Here is a 21,465-nt window from a genome sequence, read left to right on the forward strand (position 1 = left end):
ACAGCAGGGAAGAAAGGTTGCTGGTTCTTTGAAAGCAGTGATAAGAAACAGGGAAGTGAGCATGGAAGTGAAAAAGTTACTTACAGTATTGTGATACCAACTCTAACGTACGGAAGTGTAGCTTGGACGTTGTTGGAAGGACACAAGTCATGAGTGAGAGCAGTAGAAATGAGTTATTTAAGAGGAGCCTGTGGAGTCACATGGAGAGACAGGCTGACAAATGAGGATATAAAGGAGCGTTGTGGTGTTGATGTGGATGTGATAGGAAGCGTTATGAGGAACACACTGAGGTGGTTTGGCCATGTGGAGAGGATGGAGGGTGAAAGACTGACGAAGAGAGTGTATGTGAGTGAGGTGGAGGGGGAAAGAGGGAGGGGGAGGCCGAGGATGAGATGGAGGGATGGGGTGGAGAGGTATATGAGAGAGGGGGGTGTGAGTTGGGAGCAGGGGAGTGAAATGGCAGGGGACAGGGTGACTTGGAGGCGATTTGTTTGTGGCCACCCCAAACGGGATTGAGGCGTCTGGCAATAGATAGGTAGATAGACTTTTACCATAATGACTATAGAAATACCTGCTCGGCGGAGCGAGCCAGACACCACAACCCCAGGAGAAAGGTACAGGGAAGTGACCCCCACCCCACAAGGAGATGACAGGGAGGTTATCTCACCTGCCGAGCCTTCTCAGCAAGAGCGACATATATTCCCTTTTACCCAACGCCCCTCTTCCCCGCAGCCAGAACACTGGGCAGTACGCAGATTGAGTACACTACACTCCGGTGGAGGAAGCACTCGCCAGAATTGGGGTGGAACTTAAAACCCTCAAGTCCCAAGCAAGCCCTCGGACGCCGTATCCACCGGATCGGCCCTCACAAGAGGATAGGATTCCACTGGAGCCTCTAGCCTTGCTTTACCCCAGGGGAGCAGCGGCACAGTAGAATCCGCTGGACCTACTGTGGGTGGAGTGACTGCCGGTTCTCCATCCTCTGTCACCCACCTTCTGGAGCCAGCACGTCGGCACGTTCTACAGACACGTCCTACAGATGACTTTTGCTGGTTCTCATCAGGAGGGAGGTGGGCCTGGAGGTAGTCTCAGCCAGAGCTACCTAAGTGGGACAGACCGCCGGTTGTTGCCTGAGCTGCCCCAGCCCCGACAACAGGAGGCCAGAGTCCGCCAGACTTGTGGCATTGGCTAGGAGTGCTCACAGGGCCTCTCCACTGCGTCATCTCTTGGACAGGTGCCTCCACCACAGCGGCAGAGGGACAGAGTCCACAAGACCTGTGGCATTCGCCTGGAGAGCCCACCGGGCCTCTCCCTGTCTCCTTCCTCTAGCTCAGCACCCTAACAGGAATCTAGGCAGTGCTTGTTAGGTCTGCCTGGCCGAAGGAGCACCCACTGGGTCATCTTCTTGTGCCCTGGTCTGGAGTTCCGGCAGGGACCGCCAGGTTCGCCAACTAGGAGAGCAGGCCACCGGTCGCTCCCCCTCTCCGACCCTCAAAGTTCCTACAGAGGGTGAAGCCCCTCGTTCAGTCTGCCCCTCCTGTGGCGGAGCGAGACGCCCCTCTCCCCTGAAGAGTGGGAACTGCTCCCCCGCAAGCATCCCACCCGAGACCAGCCAGGGCGAGACTATGCTGAGGCCAGGCGTCCTGTCGCCGCGACTCCACCTCTGCCCCTGGCAGACGCTGATGGACTCCTCCAGAGTGAGTGACTGCAGATCACCTCTGCCCCTGGCAGACGCTGATAGACTCCTCCAGAGTGAGTGGCTGCAGATCACCCCTGACGGCCTTTTCCCCCAGGCGAGACTGCAGCGCCCAGAGGAGGCGGACAACCCCTACTGCCCACCACCACCGCCGGACCCCTCTTGACAAAGGCGGCCACAGTCCACCCCTGATGGCCACCCCCCCTGGGCAGGACCGTGGCCCGGGAGGGGCGCCGCCTCACCTGCAGCCAATCCTTGGCCCAAGCCTACCCAGGTCTGCCCCCAGGACTCCTACTACGACAAAGAGCCGGCACCGAGCTGCGCACCTCCTGGCCCTATTCGGCCCTAGTCCAGAGGGCCGGTACTCATCCAGGGCTCCTACAAAGAGAAGGCTGCCCATCACTGCTCACCAGCTCCCATAGGACCTGACAGTGACCGACCCCAGGAGAACATCCCTGACGGCCAGTCCCATACACCCGGCCACCACCTGCGACTTCCTGTCTAGTGGGTCCCACTCCATGCCCTGATGCCCCTCTCCACTTGTGTCCATGAGTAAAAGACTCTAAGGTGACGACTCAAGCTGCCTGGAACCACTGTCTGACTCACTTCTTCTTCATTTCTGCAACATTTGCAGGCTTTCCTCTAACTTTCACTCTGTTGAGCACCACCTCTCCTTCTCTAAACCTCACCTTCTTTTTCTAACTGAGACTCAGCTGTCTGAGGCAACTGAGAGCAGACCCTTCTGTATCCTCCTACTTTCTCTATACTCATTTCAAAGCCAAAGGTGGCTGTTGTGTATATACATGCAATGCCTTATCTTGCTCTCGTGTTCCTGAACTCGATTCTTCTGAATTCTCTACACTCTGGCTTCGGCTTTCCTGTCATTCTCTGACTAAATATATCTGCGCTGTTTACTTATCTCCTAATTCTATGGACTGTCAAAAATATTTTGACTATCTTACTTCTACAATGGAATGCATTCATTCCATTTCTCCTTTCTCTGAAATCTCCAATCTAGGAGATTTCAATGTTCACTACCACCTTTGGCTCTCCTTTCACTGATCCACCTGGTGCACAAGCCTGCACCTTATCTATCCTTAATGATCTAGAGCAACTTGTACAGCACCCTACCCGTATCCCTGACCGCCTTGGAGAGAGCTCCAACATACTTGACCTTTTCCTTGCAACTAATCCTTCTGCTTACACTGTTAATCTTTTCTCTCCGTTGGGCTTTTTCGATCACAACCTTATCACCTTAACCTGTCCTATCGCTCCGGTACGGCCTGTGGACCCTCCAAAGAAACATCGTCCGTGGCACTTTGGAGCTGAGGATTGGGAGGCCCTCAGGCAGTACTTCTTTCATTTTCCCTGGAATGATTATTGCTTCCATGGCCTGGAGCCATCTGAGTGTGACTTGCGCATTACGGAGGGTATTCTCTCGGGCAAGGAAGCATACATTCCCTTCTCATATCCTTTGACTAATGCAGGAAAGCTTTGGTTTAATCACGCTTGTTCTGATGTTGTCCGCAGCAAGGAGACGGCCTATAAATGGTACCAGAGCCAACCCACCTCTGAATCACATCTTGTTTATGTTTTTGCCAGGAACGTGCTAAGTCTGTTCCTCGCTCTGCTAAAAATAACTTCATCTGTACTAAATGCTCTCAACTCTCGAACTCGAATTCTTCCCGCTCTTTCTGGCACCTTGCCAAAAACCTTTCTAACAACTTTACCTCAGCATCCTTCCCTCCTCTTTTCTATTCTGATGGCTCTGTACTATTTCTTTTACTGATAAAGCAGATCTCTTCGCTCAGACTTTCTCCTCCACTTTCAACTTAGACGATACCGGTGCTGTTCCTGCATCACTTCCCCCCTCTGACTTCCTCATGGCTGACATTAAAATTTCTTCAGCTAATGTATTTTCTGCCATCACAGGCCTCAGTACTAATAAGGCATATGGGCCTGATGGAGTCCCTCCAGTTGTTCTCAAGACTTGTGCTTCTGTGCTAACACCCTGCCTAGGCAAACTCTTTCGCCTTTGTCTATCAACTTGTAACTTTCCTTCTTTCTGGAAGTTTGCTCTCATTCAGCCAGTCCCAAAGAAGGGTGACCATTCCCAACCCTCTAACTATCGTCCAATTGTTTTACCCCCCCCCCATCCCGACGTTTTCTGAGCAGCGGTACGGCCCAGTCCCGACATTTTTGGACCTTTTTTTTTTTTTTTGCTCAAACATCTGCTTTTGGTGAGAAACATTGAAAATTCATTGAGAAATCCCTCACCTGAGGTTTAGAATACTCGATCCAGGTAGGAGTACCTCCTTACCTTACAGGGTTTTCTATCAGGCTGGCTGCAAAGAAAACGAGTTCTATGGGAGGATAACTATTCCACACCACTCATAAACGGTATTTATTTATTTATTTGGTACGAACTTATATGTAGTACGAGAGTATATTGGTTTTCAAACGGTAATATAGGCATTATAAGCATTGTTTCACTCACTAACTCATCACCATTCTTGACCTTTTTTTAGCACATTACCTGATCATCATTTCTGACTGTTTCTTCCTCTAATGTTTGTCCTCCACATTGTCATCGATTGGGGAATCACTCTGGCCCTGAATTTCGTACCGTGGCATGACATGGCTTTACTGGCCAGGTCACTGATAACAGGTGAATTGCTGAGAAAAGGTCATGCAGGGGGGGGAGGAGGTCATGCCGGGTAAGACATTGTCCCTGCCTGGCATCTTGTAGAGGAATGTGTCCCGTGTATACGTGCCAAAAATCACTAGCGAAAATTGAATATTCTGCAAATTAAATTGAAAATTGTGCAAATTAGGGACCTTGCAATGTTGCCGCGTTAATTTACGTCTCCGGGATATGAGTGCACATCATGCGAAGACGTGAATTCACATCTCTGGGATGGGGCGGGTTAACCTGCCGACTCCCGTTGATGTATATATACGTCCACACGTTTTGTCACTGTGACTCCCGTTGACGTATATAAATGCGCAGCAATTGCAAGGTCACTAATTTGCACAAATTTCAAATTTCGTGCATGATTTTAGGTATGTATACACTGGACACCTTCCTCTACAAGATACAATGCAGGGATAATGTCTTACCCTGCATGACCTCCCCCCCCCTGCATGCCATTGTCTCGGTAATTCACCTGTTATCAGTGACTTGGCCTGTAAAGAAATGTAGTGACACTACGAAATTCAGGGCCAGAGTGATTCCCCAATTGATGACAATGTGGAAGACAAACTTTAGGTAGCATTAGAGGAAGAGACAGTCAGAAATGAGGATCAGGTAATGTCGCCAAAAAAGATCAGGTATGTTGATGTGTTTGGTGAGTGAAACAATGCTTATATTGTCTATATTACTGTGTGAAAACCAATATACTCTCATACTACATATAAATTTGTACCAAATAAATAAATAAATACTGTTTATGAGTGGTGTGGAATAGTTACCCTCCCATAGAACCTGTTTCCTTTGGAGCCAGCCTGATAGAAAACCCAGTCGGTAAGGAGTACTGCTACCTTTATTCAGTATTTTTAACCTCAGATGAGTGATTCCTCTATGAATTTTCTATGTTTCTCAACAAAAGCAGAGGTTTGAGCCAAAAAAATTTTTTTTCCAAAATTGGTTGGGATTGGGAGGAGTCAGTGGAGGAAAATCGGTCGGGACGGGGCGGGTTAACATCCTGTATCTCAAAAGTTTTCAAGCCAATTCTTAATAGAAAAATTTTATAGCATCTTTCCTTTCACGACCTTCTTTCTGATCGTCAGTATGGGTTCCGTCAGGGACGCTCCACTGGTGATCGTCTCACCTACCTTTCAGACTCCTGGTCATCCTCCTTTCGGGACTTTAGCAAAAGCTTTGCAATTGCACTTGACATCTCAAAGGCTTTTGATCGAGTCTGGCATAAATCTTTAATTTCCAAACTGCCCTCTTACGGTTTCTCTCCTATCTGTGCCTTCATCTTTAGCTTCCTTTCAGGTCGTTCTATAGCCGCTGTTGTAGACGACCATTGTTCTTCTCCTAGATCTATTAACAGTGGTGTTCCTCAGGGCTCTTGTCCTATCACCAACTCTCTTCCTTTTATTCATCAATGACCTTCTAAGCTGTACATCTAACGCTATCCACTCATACACTGATGACTCCACCCTTCACCTTTCCATTTGGTTCCCGCAGCGTCCAACTCAGCAATTACTTCAGCAAACAAGGGTTGACGCTATGGCACCCTTAATGTTTGACTTGGCCCGTATCTCTGACTGGGGTGAAAATAATCTTGTTCTTTTTAATGCATCAAAAACTCAGGTTGGGGGAGTGGACTTTCTGACCACTACTTGGTGGTGGCCACAATTAGGATTCAAGTAAGATGGAGGAATAGAAGAAAGGAAAGACGAGAGGAAGGAGTAGTTGCAAGGAGAGTGGAAAGGTTACAAGAGGATGAGAAAAAGGCAGAGTATAAGAGAGAAGTGGAGGAACGATTGGGCAAATATGAATTGGAGCAGATGGGAGACGTGGAAATTGTGTGTAGGATATTTACAGAAGAAATATGTGCAGCATGTGATGTGGTGTGTGGAAGCAAGAAAAGGCGGAGGGGGTGCAAGGAACAGCGTGGTGGACTGAAGAGGTGAGACAGGCTGTGGCACAAAAGAAGAAAGCATACAATGAATGGATGAGAAATAGGGGCGTGGAAGAAGTTGAGAGGCGGAAGAGAGAGTTATATGTAGAAAGGAAGAGAGAGGTGTAAAGATTAGTAAGAGAGAGTAAAGAAGAGAGTGGATGAGGAATTTGAAAGGAATTTGAGTGTAAAGTGGAGGGACTGTAAGAAAATGTTCCGGAAAGAGGTGAAAAGAGTAAGACAGGGTGGAAGTGAAGTTAGGAGGGGAGTGAAAGATAAAAATGATAGATTACTAGTGGAGAAGGGAAAAAAGTGAGCAGATGGAGGGAACACTTTAAGGAATTGTTGAACGTAGAGGATGGAAGTAATGTGAGTATAAGTGGCTGGGGAATGGCTGGGAGAAGGAGGGAGGTGAGAAGACAGGAAGAAATCAGTAGGATAGAAGTTGTGGAAGCAATGAAGAAAGTTAAATCGGGAAAGCCCCAGGAATTGATGAAGTGTGTGGTGAAATACTGAAGCATGGGGGAGAGATAGTAGTAGAATGGTTGTGGAAGATGTGCAGATTGGCCTGGGAGGAAGGTAGAGTCCCGGAGGATTGGAAGTCAGGTATAATTACTCCCTTGTACAAAGGAAAAGGGGAAAAAGAAGTGTGTGGTAATCATAGGGGCATTTGTCTTCTTAGTATAATCGGAAAAGTGTATGGTAGGATACTTATTGACAGAGTTAGAGAAAGAACAGAAAAATTAGTTGGAGATGAACAGGGAGGCTTTAGGAAGGGAAGAGGTTGTGTAGATCAGATATTCATTCTTAGATCTTTAGTGGAAAAGTTTCTAGAGAAGGGAAAGAAGATGTATGTGGCTTTCATGGATTTCGAGAAAGCATATGACAGGGTGGATAGACAAGGATTGTAGAAAGTGTTAAGAATATATGGAGTAGATGGGAAGTTGTTGAATGCTGTGAAGAGTATGTACGATGGTGCGAAGGCTGCAGTGCGTGTGGATGGTGAACTAAGTGAATTTTTCTCTTTGAAAGTTGGGTTGAAACAGGGATGTGTCATGTCTCCATGGTTGTTCAATCTGTATATGGATGGGGTAATAAAAGAGGTACAAGGTAGGGTAGTGGATGCCCTGGTGAGAGAGGATAGTGTTTGGAAACTCCCTGTACTGTTGTTTGCAGATGATACTGTGTTGTTGAGTGAAGACGAATGGGAGCTGCAAGGCTTGGTGGATGAGTTTGGGAGAGTGTGTAAGAAACGGAATCTAAAGGTGATTGTACGGAAGAGTAAAGTGATGGTCTTTGAGAGGGGTGGAGTCAGTGAATGTACAGCGAGGTTGGATGGTGAGGAATTGGAAAATGTGAGTATGTTTAAGTACTTGGGTAGTGTGATGAGTAAGGATGGAGTTTGGAGGGTAAAGTGCTTGAAAGGGTACAGCAGGGAAGAAAGATTGCTGGTTCTTTGAAAGCAGTGATAAGAAACAGGGAAGTGAGCATGGAAGTGAAAAAGTTACTACATGACAATATTGTGATACCAACTCTAACGTATGGAAGTGAAGCTTGGACGTTGTTGGAAGAACACACGTCAAGAGTGAGGGCAGTGGAAATGAGTTATTTAAGAGGAGCCTGTGGAGTCACATGGAGAGACAGGCTGACGAATGAGCATATAAAGGAGCGTTGTGGTGTGGATGTGGATGTGATAGGAAGCGTTATGAGGAACACACTGAGGTGGTTTGGCCATGTGGAGAGAATGGAGGGTGAAAGACTGACGAAGAGAGTGTATGTGAGTGAGGAGGAGGCCGAGGATGAGATGGAGGGATCAGATGGAGAGGTATATGAGAGAGGGGGGTGTGAGTTGGGAGCAGGGCAGTGAAATGGCGGGGGACAGGGCGACTTGGAGGCGATTTGTTTGTGGCCACCCCAAACGGGATTGAGGCTTCTGGCAATAGATAGATAGATAGAGAACTCGACAAAATCTTCCGCAGGTATACCCACTAATGTTTAATAATATTCAGCTTCATCCTGCATCATCCTTGAACATGCTTGGGGTTTCATTTACTCGGGACTTATCTTGGAAAGATCATATTACATCTCTTGTAAAATCTGCATCCAAGAGATTAGGTGTGCTAAGCCGACTCTGTTCTTTCTTTACCCATGGACAAGTGTTGACTCTATACAGGGATTTTATCTGCCCCTGTGTGAAGTACAACTCTCATGTGTGGGGAGGCTCCCCACATACAGCTCTTCTTAATAGGGTGGACTCTAAGTCTTTTCGTCTCATTATCTCTCCTTCTCCTACTGACTCCCTTCAACCTCTGTCTCTTCACCGCACTGTTGCACCTTTATCTCTTTTCTATCGTTACTTCAATGGTCACTGCTCCTCTGAACTGTCTCCATGCATTCCTCCACCTCTACGTCGGAGGCGTAGCACTCGTCTAGCAGCAAACTCTCATCCCTTTTCTGTCCACCTCTCTAATGCAAGAGTTAACCGTTACTCCCAGTCCTTCATTTATGCAATGGGTCAACTCTGGAACTGTCTCCCTCTGTCTGTATTTCCTGCTTCCTATGATCTCCGGTCTTTCAAAAGCAGTGTGTCCAGGCATCTCGAAATGATCAGATCATGAATTTGGCTCTCTCTTGTATTTTGTTTTTCTCTTGGAAGGAACAATTTTGTGGGCTTAGCCTTTGGTTCCTTCTTCCACATATTAAAAAAAAGTTACATCCCCTGGTGGTGTTACTGTTTAAAAGCAGACCCTCCCCATTGCCCCCAGTGTTGCCCCTCCTCCCCCCTTACTTGGCTCAGTGGATTTGCAACCCCAAGAGGAAACTCACGTTGACAACCAGTGCGAGGACGAGACTGGAGGCCCTGGTCATTTTCCCCTAGTGTGACTCCCCCCTCTCTTTGCAATACATGACAAATTACCTTTATGTAAACGTATTGTGTCCCTGTCCCTGTGTTGTCATACCTTGCCCCCGTTGGACTTATTCTTTATATACCGAGTGTATGCAACATCGGTTTACTCTCTGTGACTAACCTGTATGAGAATTCTATGTAATCATAGCATCCTTCGTCTTTGTCACACGAGTTAATTATAACTGGTATATTCCCTCATCCTGTGTCACGCGTGTGTAACATAAGTTAGCCCAGACTCGGTCTATGTCACGCGGATGAGTCATAGGTAGTGTAAAGTTCCATCTATGTTACGTGAATGGTTGTGAAAAGGGAATGTGCTTCTGTCTCTGTTACGCACTGTGTATATTGAGGTAAATTGTATTAGGAGTGTTATACGTATACAGGAACAGGAGATACCTGAACTATTGTACGAGTTATATGATCACTGTAAAGTGAGACTGCTCTTTGTAAGAGGATATATACTTATCGTGTTGGTCAGTATTCTGAATGAACTAGGTGGTGATATTTAGTGTAAGTCATATTGTTCTGTGTTAGCTGATATTCTGTATTTATTAGGTCTGGTCATGGATTGTAGTGTATGATAGATTGTAACCCCACTTAGTGTTAATATACGTATTCCCTTGTTCAGCCAGTGTTTGGACTTCCCCTTCCTTGTCTGTGTAGGCTGACCCGGTCGTGAACAAAGAACCCAAGGTCTGCACCATAGCTGGTCCCGAGATGTCAGAGCCCAGACTACACTACATAACACTTGTGGCTTGCAATGGTTCTCGATCCAGCAGTAGAACAACAAGGAAGGAGGAAATATTGTAAACATGGCTGCCAGACCACACGTACATCTCCCCAAGTTTGACCCCAAACTTTATGATATACATACCTACATGTCCATGATCAAAGCTATACTGGATATAAGCTTTGGGAATGACCTAGGAAAAATGGCCATGACACTCCCTCACCTAGGGAAAATCGTGTCAAGTATCGCCACGAAAATAGTCCCAGAGCTGAAATGGGACCAATTTCACCAAATTGTGACGCAGGCCTTCACACCCTCACTCGGGAAAGTCGTCGCCGTTTCCCTATTAGATGCCCTTACATACACCCTGAACCTAGATGACATCCTTATCCAAACGCGACAACTCACTGCCACTGCCTACCTGGAGGCGGACATAAATACCCAGGACCAGCATGTGTTCAGCGCCCTTCTAAGGATTCTCCCCAGTGTCGTGAGAGAACATTTCACTATTATATGACCAAGCTGGGGACATCGACAAAGATATCCAGCTGGTGAGGCACCTACTCACCACCAGCACCACCCCTCAACAAGGCGGAGTGGTAAGCTGAGTCCCCACCCGCAAGCCTCCCCCCACTAAGACACAGACACCTCCCAGAAGCACGCTGCCCCCAGAACCCCCCACCCTCCTAAAGGCATACACATCGAGAAACACCACAGCTCCAGAGATACCACCAACTTCATCTCCATTAACCCTTTGGAGTTTTCTGCATGCAGCCACCGCTCCCCCATACATGACATCCGGGAGCAGTTGAAAGCCGCTAGATGCAAAGCAACTAAACAGGGGCACCGCAATGTATCGTCCATCGTCTATGACCGAACCGACGAAACAACACCCTCCACTGATGACCCAGACACCGGAGAGACAAAATTAGGCAGCGAGGGAGAAGACGCCTCACCCCAGCTGGATTTTTAGGACCACCTCCGCACCTCCACATGGTGGCAGGGGCCACCTCGCACAAATATAACCCCCCAGTCTACAATAAGGTAAGGCTGAATGGGGTGAAAGCGTGACTGCTGCCTGACACGGGAGCAGCCAGATCGTGTCTATACCACCACTCCTACTCCCGCCACTCCACAGCCTTTGGCCCTCTACTCCCCATCTCTGCCCACCTCGTAGATGCGGGGGATGGGCCCCTGCCTATTCTTGGGGAGAAACGGGCCTTCCGTGTCGAGACGCACCAATAAGCAACCTCACGACACTCATTCATCATATTTGACTCTACCTGCCGTGCCTACGATGGCTACCTTGGGCTGGATCTACTACAGAGGCTTCATGCTAACATCAATTGCCACCGGCAGCGGCTGCAGTTTGACAAGCCACTAGATCCGGCCCCCCAGCCCTTTTGCACATGCAACACCACGACACCACCAACCCCACTGGATGTCACCCCCCACCCCCCAGGGAAATCCCGCCCCTCCTTCCTCCCTCATTGGCCACCACCTTCCCCGCTACCATTGTCTCCACCACCGCTATCCCCCCCCCACCACGAGGCTTGGCTCCTCTTGCATCAACCTGTCGGGAACTATGTAATGTTTTCCCCGACCCCTCCGACGGGCACGACCACCTCGTGCCTCCTCTCCCCCACTTTCCTCATCCCCCCAGTCGCATCAGTGCGCTTGGACAACCTCTCCCCTCACCCTCCCTAAGAGACTGGTAGTAGGAGAAATGGAGGAGGCTGAGCCCCACGCCTCCCCCCCCCTCGGAGCCACCCATCCTTACCCCCCCCTCCCCATCCACCTATCACCCCAACAATCAGACGACCTCAAACACCTCCTCCTGGACTTTCAGGACATCTTCTCGTCGGGACCCATGGACATAGGTCACACCACGTTCCTGTCCCACGAGATCCACATGACAGGGCCACCCATCTAGCAACCTTTGCTGAGGAAAAATCCAACCCAACTGGCTGAGGAAGACCGACGGATCCATGACATGTTAAATCCCAGCGTAATATCACCCTCTACGAGCCCATGGTCCTCCCCCATCATCCTAGTAAAGAAAAAAGACAGGACACTCCAATTTTGCATAGATTACCATTGCCTCAATGATGTGACAATCAAAGACGCCACCTCCCTGCCCAGGTCAACGACTCCCTTGACTCACTGTACAGGGCATCCCGGTTCTCCACCCTCGATCTCCAATCAGGATACTGGCAAGTCCCCGTCCACCCCGAAGACCAAAGAAAAACGGCATTTTCCACCAGCAACGGGAAGCACTACGAGTTCAATGTGCTCCTTTTTGGCGTCTGCAATGCCCCTGCCATGTTCTCTTGATTAATGGAGTCCATGCTAAGTGGCCTCACTTGGGAGATATGCCTCGCCTATCTAGATGACATCATTATTTTCAGCAAAATTTAGGCCGACTATCTCCATCACCTACAACAAGTTTTCTCCAGGATAAGACAACCCGGGCTTAAACTCCACCCCTCCAAATGTGTCCTGGCACAACACTCAGTCTTTTTTCTGGGCCATGTTGTATCTAGGGAAGACATAGCTCCCGACCCAGAGAAACTAAAGGGCCATAGCCAAACTCCCCCTGCCCCAGAACGTGCACGAGGTCTGTGCCTTCATAGGCTTCGCCTCGTACTACCTGCACTTTGTAAAAGGGTTCGCGACCATTGCCAAGCCACTACACAACCCTACAAAAAAGGGCAAACCCTTCACATGGACCAAAGACTGCCTCCAGACCTTCTGTTCCCTCAAGGACAAGTTGATCACGGCCCCTATAGTGGCATTTCCTGATTATACGCTTCCCTTCTGCTTATACACATACGTGTCACTAGTTGCAGTTGGCGCCTTCCTGGCCCAAGTACAAGATGGCCAGGAATATATCATCGCCTGCATCAGTCACACCCTGAATCAGGCAGAGTGAAACTGTGGTAGGTCTCCATATTATAATTGCAAATCATACTAGATAGATAGATAAATAGATAGATAGAGAGACAGATAGAAGCAGGAAGTCAAATGATGAGAAGGTGTTGTGTTTGCGAGAAGCGAGCAGCGCTAAACGCTTACACGGAGGAAAGCTGACGACAGCGGCCAGTAAGGAGATGATTCAGTTAGCTGTCAGCAGTCCTCTCGTGAGAAAGTTCTGTTGCCATGAGGAAGATACGTGACACACACACCCTACTACACCAGATGTGAGGAAAGAGAGTTTAGAAGGAGACAAGCGACCCTAGAGAGAGGTCGAGACGGAGATTAGCTTTAGAACAGAGAGAGAGAGAGAGATAGCGAGACAGGGAGGTAGCTACCCAGGACTTATACTATTATACCTGTTTAATATTTCCAAGACAAATAAAAATAGTCCCATACTATTCTTTACCTCTCCCGTCACTACATGACATCTGGTGGGGACACTACTACAAGATATAAAAGCCGCTCGACCACAAGTCTAAAATATACTTCTCTACAATTAACTACAAAGTCTTTATGACATTTGGTAGCAGCGAACGTATACGAACCTCGTCTACGAATCAACATTATATTCCTACAAAATATCAAGATTGACAACAACCAACAATATCAGCTCCTGCCCCCTCCGTCTCCCAGATCATTACGCTGATGCAGAGGTCAAGAGATCACTCGACGCCTTGCAAGTAGCTTAACGACAAACCAGCAAATCTGCGGACATCGTCTCCGAATTAAAAGCAAATTTCTACAAAAGCAACCGAGACTACAAGGTTAGCTTCAGTTCTACAAAGTCTACAGCCATCTACAATCAACTACAGCCATCTACAATCAACTACAATTAACAACTCTACGTCGTCTGTATAATCTTCTACACGCACCTACAAGTAGCGGCAGTCTTCATCCCACAACGAATAAATCACTAGAGAAAAGGACAGAGAAAACTTCCACATAGAATAAAGGGAACAAACAAACGAAGAGTGAGACACGATTTACAACTCATCTTACTCACTCGTCTTCACTCAAGTTACTCATCGCTACTCATTCACTCACCACAGCTACCAGTGTGGGAAGTTGAGGTCATCATGCGTGCTTGCTGAACAGACGCCACGTCAGTCAACACACCACCTGCACCACCACTCACACCATTTCCCACCACGGTAAAAATTAGTAAGTTACATAGTTACTTCATTTATACAATACACAGTGATAGACAATAAGCTTCTGCACAAACATATAAAACGTGCTGTATAGTTACAGTTTAAATACACATACTTACTTCAGTTATCTGCATAACTCAAACACTAAATAATCACCAACAATAAATATTCTACACTGTATATATTCATTCATTTATTATAACATTTATTTACTACCAACGAGTGTTACCATTTATACCTACATAAAATACGTGTTTCATACATAGAGCTATACATTATTATATCTACAAAGTGATAAAGAAAATATACCATCACAGTTACTCAGTGAGCAATTGAAAGAACTGTATTAAACATTTATTAATTAAAGCTACCTAGTGGAAACATACAAATTAAGTTACAAGGTAAACTAGAAAAAAAAAAATGGCCAACACAAATGCCGTTAGCAAGAGTGAACATCTTCAACACAATCGTGAAGACAATGATTTCCACACAGTGCTGACACACATATTACTCACGAGAGGTACAGGTGAACAAGTCAGTGTGTATAGTTAATACTGTATATATGTATATATATTTTTTTATATAAAATAACAAAATATAGGACTATATAATATCATTTTCAGTAATATCTGTGCAATATAAACTAAACTTTAAAAAAGTATCTCAAGGAAATTAGTCAGCAATTATGCAACCATGAACAACATGGAAAAAAGTGTACACAAGCAAAGAGAAACAAACTATGGAAAATCAATACATACAAAAAAGAAAGAAAGAAAAGTAAGAAAGAAAAAAAGAGAAATAAAGTAAGATCACATAACAAACAAATGAAAATAAGTGTAAATGTTACTATATATGCCAAAATACCACATAAACTACAAACAAAAAGCAAATTGTGTCTCCACATACAAGTGGCACGACACATCATCACTATCATCGACCGCAGCATATGTTAGGACTGCAGTTATTACAATTATGTTACTCCATATTATAATTATGTAACGACAAACGATTGCATTATGTTACACTTTGCCAATTATGTAACAGTTGCATTAACAAGATGTAACTTTTATGTAACTTTAACTACAATTATGTACCTACAAACGATATGTAACAATTATGTAACGACAAACGATTGCATTATGTTACACTTTGCCAATTATGTAACAGTTGCATTAACAAGATGTAACTTTTATGTAACTTTAACTACAATTATGTACCTACAAACGATATGTAACAATTATGTAACGACAAACGATTGCATTATGTTACACTTTGCCAATTATGTAACAGTTGCATTAACAAGATGTAACTTTTATGTAACTTTAACAACAATTATGTACCTACAAACGATATGTAACAATTATGTAACGACAAAACAGTTGCATTAACAAGATGTAACTTTTATGTAACTACAATTATAAGGCCAACACAATTATGCATTAACACAATATTTGGTAACAATTCATAAAATGTTACAATTATGTAGTACCACAATGTTAGTACAATATTATAAGTCATACAATTATAGCACAATTCTGTATTACCAGTATCATCATACAAGTTAGGTGAAATATTAGACATTACTAAAGTGATAACTCAAATATGTAATGTAATAACCTAGCAGTATTACCATTGCACAATTATATGCGTAATATTACTGAATAATCACTATTTACTATGAATAATATATGTATACAATATTCATACAATTATGTTACTTTACAATATTATGTATTTCACTTAATTAGCTTATAAGTTCATTATAATGTGTATGTAGTATGTATTAATATATTATAACTATTAAATGTCGATGGTACGCCATTTTTGCGCGGCAGAGCAATGTGGTAGGTCTCCATATTATAATTGCAAATCATACTAGATAGATAGATAAATAGATAGATAGAGAGACAGATAGAAGCAGGAAGTCAAATGATGAGAAGGTGTTGTGTTTGCGAGAAGCGAGCAGCGCTAAACGCTTACACGGAGGAAAGCTGACGACAGCGGCCAGTAAGGAGATGATTCAGTTAGCTGTCAGCAGTCCTCTCGTGAGAAAGTTCTGTTGCCATGAGGAAGATACGTGACACACACCCTACTACACCAGATGTGAGGAAAGAGAGTTTAGAAGGAGACAAGCGACCCTAGAGAGAGGTCGAGACGGAGATTAGCTTTAGAACAGAGAGAGAGAGAGAGATAGCGAGACAGGGAGGTAGCTACCCAGGACTTATACTATTATACCTGTTTAATATTTCCAAGACAAATAAAAATAGTCCCATACTATTCTTTACCTCTCCCGTCACTACATGACATCTGGTGGGGACACTACTACAAGATATAAAAGCCGCTCGACCACAAGTCTAAAATATACTTCTCTACAATTAACTACAAAGTCTTTATGACAAAACTACGCCACTACTAAGCAGGAATGCTTGGACATCACATGGGCACTCAAGTATTTCCGATCCTACCTGGCGGGGACCCACTTCACCATCATCACAGATCATCAATTCCTGCAATGGTTGTGCCAGACACCAAAAACGCACAAATGATCCGCTGGAGCGAGACTCTTGAAAAATTCAATTTCAACATAGCTACCGGCCTGGCAAACTCCACAGTAATGCAGAAGCTCTCTCCCACCTCCCCATCAATGCCGTCCAGACCGCATCTACCCTCGTGCAATGCTGGTAAGCCCGAGACCGCCCTGACTGGATGCCCACTCAGCTTTTCTCAAACTTACAGTGCCATGGTTACCACCTATACACCCACTCTGGCCACATCGCCTTAGACCCCGACACCGCCCTTGACACCCTCACACACCTCCACGATGATAACGGGTTCCACCTCGGTGCCAAAAAATTCCTCCATATTTTTAATGACATCTTTTGGACCCCAAACCCCTCCAAACTCACGCAGCAAGTCGTGCAATCCTGCCAAGCGTGAGCCTTCGAACCACACCACTAGGACACCAGGCCCATCCGGACACATCATAGCCAGCAAGCCTTGGCAACTACTATCCGTGGATGTCGTTGGCCCTCTCCCACCTAAATCGGGCTACAAATACATAATCACATTCGTGGACACATATTACAAGTTCTTGATCATGTGTCCGGTGAAGGAACATTACGCCCTAGCTGTTGCATACGCCTGACTCGCCATGTGTTCCCATATTTCGGCATCCCCCAGGCCCTCCACTCCAACAATGCCCCGGAACTCAAGCACAATATTTCACACTTCTCACCATACTGGCCCCAAGGAAATGGCATATGTGAATGGAGCAACTGCACCCTACTCAACCAGGTGCGGACAAGGATCCAAGACAAGCAGAGCGATGACTGGCCTGCCTAGGTCAAAATAGTGCAGCGGGATATGAACACCTGCCCCCATGCAGTGGGGTATGAACACCTGCCCCACGAATGAGTATACGGTGAGGCCCCTCTGCTCCTACCTCTCCAACACCACTTGCAAGCACCGGACAATCCCACCTCCTCCGACCCCTTTCACCACCTCAAATGCAAACTTCACCACCTACAATCTATGCAGGACCTGACCCCAGACACCACAACTACCAACCCCTACAAACCAGGTGAACTCGTCCTGGTCGCCACCCTCCGAACACCACATAAATTAGCCCCTCACTACACAGGCCCCTACGAGATTGTGACCGTCCCCAACCCATACCAGGGCATGGTTCAATACCGCAACACCACCCGCACCTACAGGAATCACCATTTGCGCTGCTTCCAGACCCCTCCCACGCCACCACACCACCTACACCCCCCACATACGTCTCCCCCCACCTCCTTGCCACCTTCCGACGACTCGTACTCCTGGTACCCCTCCCTGTCCTTATCCACCTACTGTACAATCTACGCAGGATCTGACCCCAGACACCACAACTACCAACCTCTACAAACCAGGTGAACTCGTCCTGGTCGCCACCCTCCGAACACCACATAAATTAGCCCCTCACTACACAGGCCCCTACGAGATTGTGACCGTCTCCAATCCATACCAGGGCACGGTTCAATACTGCAACACCACCCGCACCTACAGGAATCACCATTTGCGCTGCTTCCAGACCCCTCCCACGCAACCACACCACCTACACCCCGCACGTACGCCTCCCCCCACCTCCCCGCCACCTTCCGACAACTTGTACTCCTGGTACCCCTCCCTGTCCTTATCCTCACCCAGCCCCCCTACCATCTCCACCACCCCTATCTCAGACACCTCCCCTCCTCTCTCACACCTTGCTCACCTGCATCCTTGTCACCATGCTCCACTTCCACCCCACCGCTGCCTTTGAGCCCCACACCGCGTGGCCACCCAACTTCCCCATCCCCACACTCTTCCCCTACTCCCAGCTCCCCCTCACCCATCCCCCCCTTGCTGCCACCCCCACCCACACCCACAACCAGCCACCCACACACTGTGCCTACCCCAGCATCGACCACCCCTGCAGCCAGAGCAGACACCAGACCCCCCAGCACCCTGCCACCACATTCGCCCACATCTCCTCCTCCACGCACCACCACACCACCCACGCGTTCTCCCACTTCCACCCCATCACCACCTACACCTGTACTCACCACCACCCACACCAGGTCCGGCCGTTTGTCATGTCCCCCAGCTAGATACACCCACATCCCCTCCCCACCATCATCCCCTTCCTGTAACACCGCTCCCCTCACCCTCAAACTCCACCATGCCCCATGGGACACCCCAATTGCCCGCCCCACTAAGCCGCTTAACCAGGGGCGACCTCTTAAGCCGCCCCATCCCGACGTTTTTTTTTGGCTCAAACATCCGCTTTTGGTGAGAAACATCGAAAATTCATAGAGAAATCGCTCACCTGAGGTTTAAAATACTCGATTTAGGTACGAGTACTTCCTTACCTGACTGGGTTTTCTAACAAGCTGGCACCAAAGAAAACGAGTTCTATGGGAGGGTAACTATTTTATCCACTCATAAACAGTATTTATTTATTTACTTGGTACGAATTTATATGTAGTACAAGAGTATATTGGTTTTAAAACAGTAATATAGGCATTATAAGCATTGTTTCACTCACTAACTCATCACCATTTATGACCTTTTTTTTCCCACATTACCTGATCATCATTTCTGACTGTTTCTTCCTCTAATGCTATGTAAACTTTGTCCTCCACATTGTCATCGATTGGGGAATCACTCTGGCCCTGAATGTCTTTATTGGCCAGGTCACTGGTAACAGGTGAATTGCCGAGACAATGGCGTGCAGGGGGGGGGGAGAGGTTATGCAGTGTAAGCCATTGTTCCTGCTTGGCATCTTGTAGAGGAATAGAGGAAGGTGTCCCGTGTATATGTGCCAAAAACCACTCGCGAAATCACTCGCGAAAATTGAAAATTGTGCAAATTAGGGACCTTGCAATGTTGCCGCGTTAATTCACGTCGCCAGGACGGCGCGGTTTAAAAGCAAGTCGGCCTCCCCTGTCTGCAGTCTACAGTCAGACACCGTCCATCACATCTTTCCACCTCTGCCACCCAAGATGAAGATAAAACACGTTTTCTGGGCTCCGACCATTGGCTGCAAGCACCGCATCAATGGCACTGCAAAGTTTCTCCATCTCCTGCAGTGTGCGTCTCTACCATCAACCCTCACTGTGGTCTACTCCCCACATCAGCAGCCCAACCAACCAACGCTCCAATAGACTACCCTCCTATGCCACCTCACACCCTCGCACCACACCCCCACTGTCAAACTTTACCAACTCTAGTCACAGGGACGTGACTTCCACCCCCATGACATTGGTGAAATATCTGACCAGTGTGGCGAGCCGGACACCACCGCCCCAGGAGGAGGGTACAGGGAGGTGACCCCCACCCCACAAGGAGATGACAGGGAGGCTATCTCACCTGCTGAGCCTTCCCAGCAAGAGCAACATATATCCCCCGTGACTCTCTTCCCCGCAGCCAGACCACCAGGCAATACACAGGTTGAGTGAAGTACACTCCGGTGGAGGAAGCACTCGCCAGAATTGGGGTGGGACTTACAACCCTCAAGTCCCAAGCAGTCCCTCGGACTCCGTATCCACCGGATTGGCCCTCACAAGAGGAGAGGATTCCACTGGAGCCTCTAGCCTTACTTTACCCGTCTGCCGGACCTGTTAGGACTCCATATTATAAATACAATTAATTATAGAAAACATGATAGATAGATAAATAGATAGGTAGACAGAGCACTAGGCAAGCCTGGGAACGGGAAATGATCTTACAAGTGTAACTGAGGAAATGTTGACAATACACTGGAAGCAGCAAGTCAGGAGATGATATAGGTAGTGTGTCAGCGAGATAGCATACGAACAATGCCTAGTGACCATACACACACATACACACATACTCACACACAGGTTTCTAGAACATTCCAACAACAGTGTAACACACATGACACGACCCCTGCTACACCAGAATTTAGGAAGCAGAGCTCAGAAGGAGGCTAGCATTAGAACCGACAGGTAGTGGAGAGAGTGAACAAGAAGAGGGGTCCAACTAGACTTACTTAAGTGTATTCAGTCTCTGTAATACATACACTGCTCAACTTAAGATTTTCTCTGAAGATAATAAATCAAGATAAACTCCCTGTATTCATCTTTAACTCCTACAAGAATCGAGAGTCACATTTGGTTGGCAGCGAACGTACGGACCTCGTCTACGAATCAACAGTGAATTTCTACAAAAGCAGGCGAGACTCTACAAGATTAGCTTCAGTTCTACAGTGAATTCCTACAAATTACAGCCTACAAGCCTATGAGCCTACAGGCCTACAAAACAACTCTATAATCTTCACGCAACTTCAAGCAGCAGCAAGAAGAATAAAAAACAAAGCAAGTAAAGAAACAGAAAAACCAAAGCAACAAGCACACAAAACCCCAACACTCTCTCCCGCCTACCTCCATCGCTGACGCAGAGGTCAAGACACACAGCAAAACATCAGAGCCACATTTATAACGCATCTTACTCACCTTTCTTCACCCAGGTTACACATCGCTACTCAGTTACTCACCACAGCTACCAGTGTGGGAAACCGACGTCACCATGTGTATCTGCTGAGATGACATCACCATGCGAGTTTGTTGACAAAAGGCCACGCCAAGCAACGCGTGACTGACACCAGGCACTTCTCACCCACTACTCATTACTCATTATTCACTTAGCTCCTAGTCATACTCCTTTATTTCCAGAGTATTGAGTTGGAAATTCGACGTTCTGTGCTGAGGTTTGCCTGTGACAGCTGTTAACCACCACAAGCACCAGGTCATGGAATTTCCTGAGTAATATCGTCCATCACCACAGCACTAGAATTATCAAGAGGTCTTCAATCAACCCTGCATTTTTCT

At 46.9% G+C, this 21,465-nt stretch overlaps 1 protein-coding gene across 1 annotated transcript in view; it reads left to right on the forward strand.

Annotated features, from left to right (window-relative positions):
- Positions 1-21,465, forward strand: part of LOC145394423 ((3R)-3-hydroxyacyl-CoA dehydrogenase-like) — an 88,257-nt gene that overhangs the window by 11,928 nt on the left and 54,864 nt on the right. The window lies entirely within an intron of this gene.

The sequence above is a fragment of the Coenobita brevimanus genome, chromosome 27 (genome assembly GCF_032717465.1).
Source record: "Coenobita brevimanus isolate Jiangsu-jjx chromosome 27, ASM3271746v2, whole genome shotgun sequence".
Taxonomy (NCBI): Eukaryota; Metazoa; Arthropoda; class Malacostraca; order Decapoda; family Coenobitidae; genus Coenobita; species Coenobita brevimanus.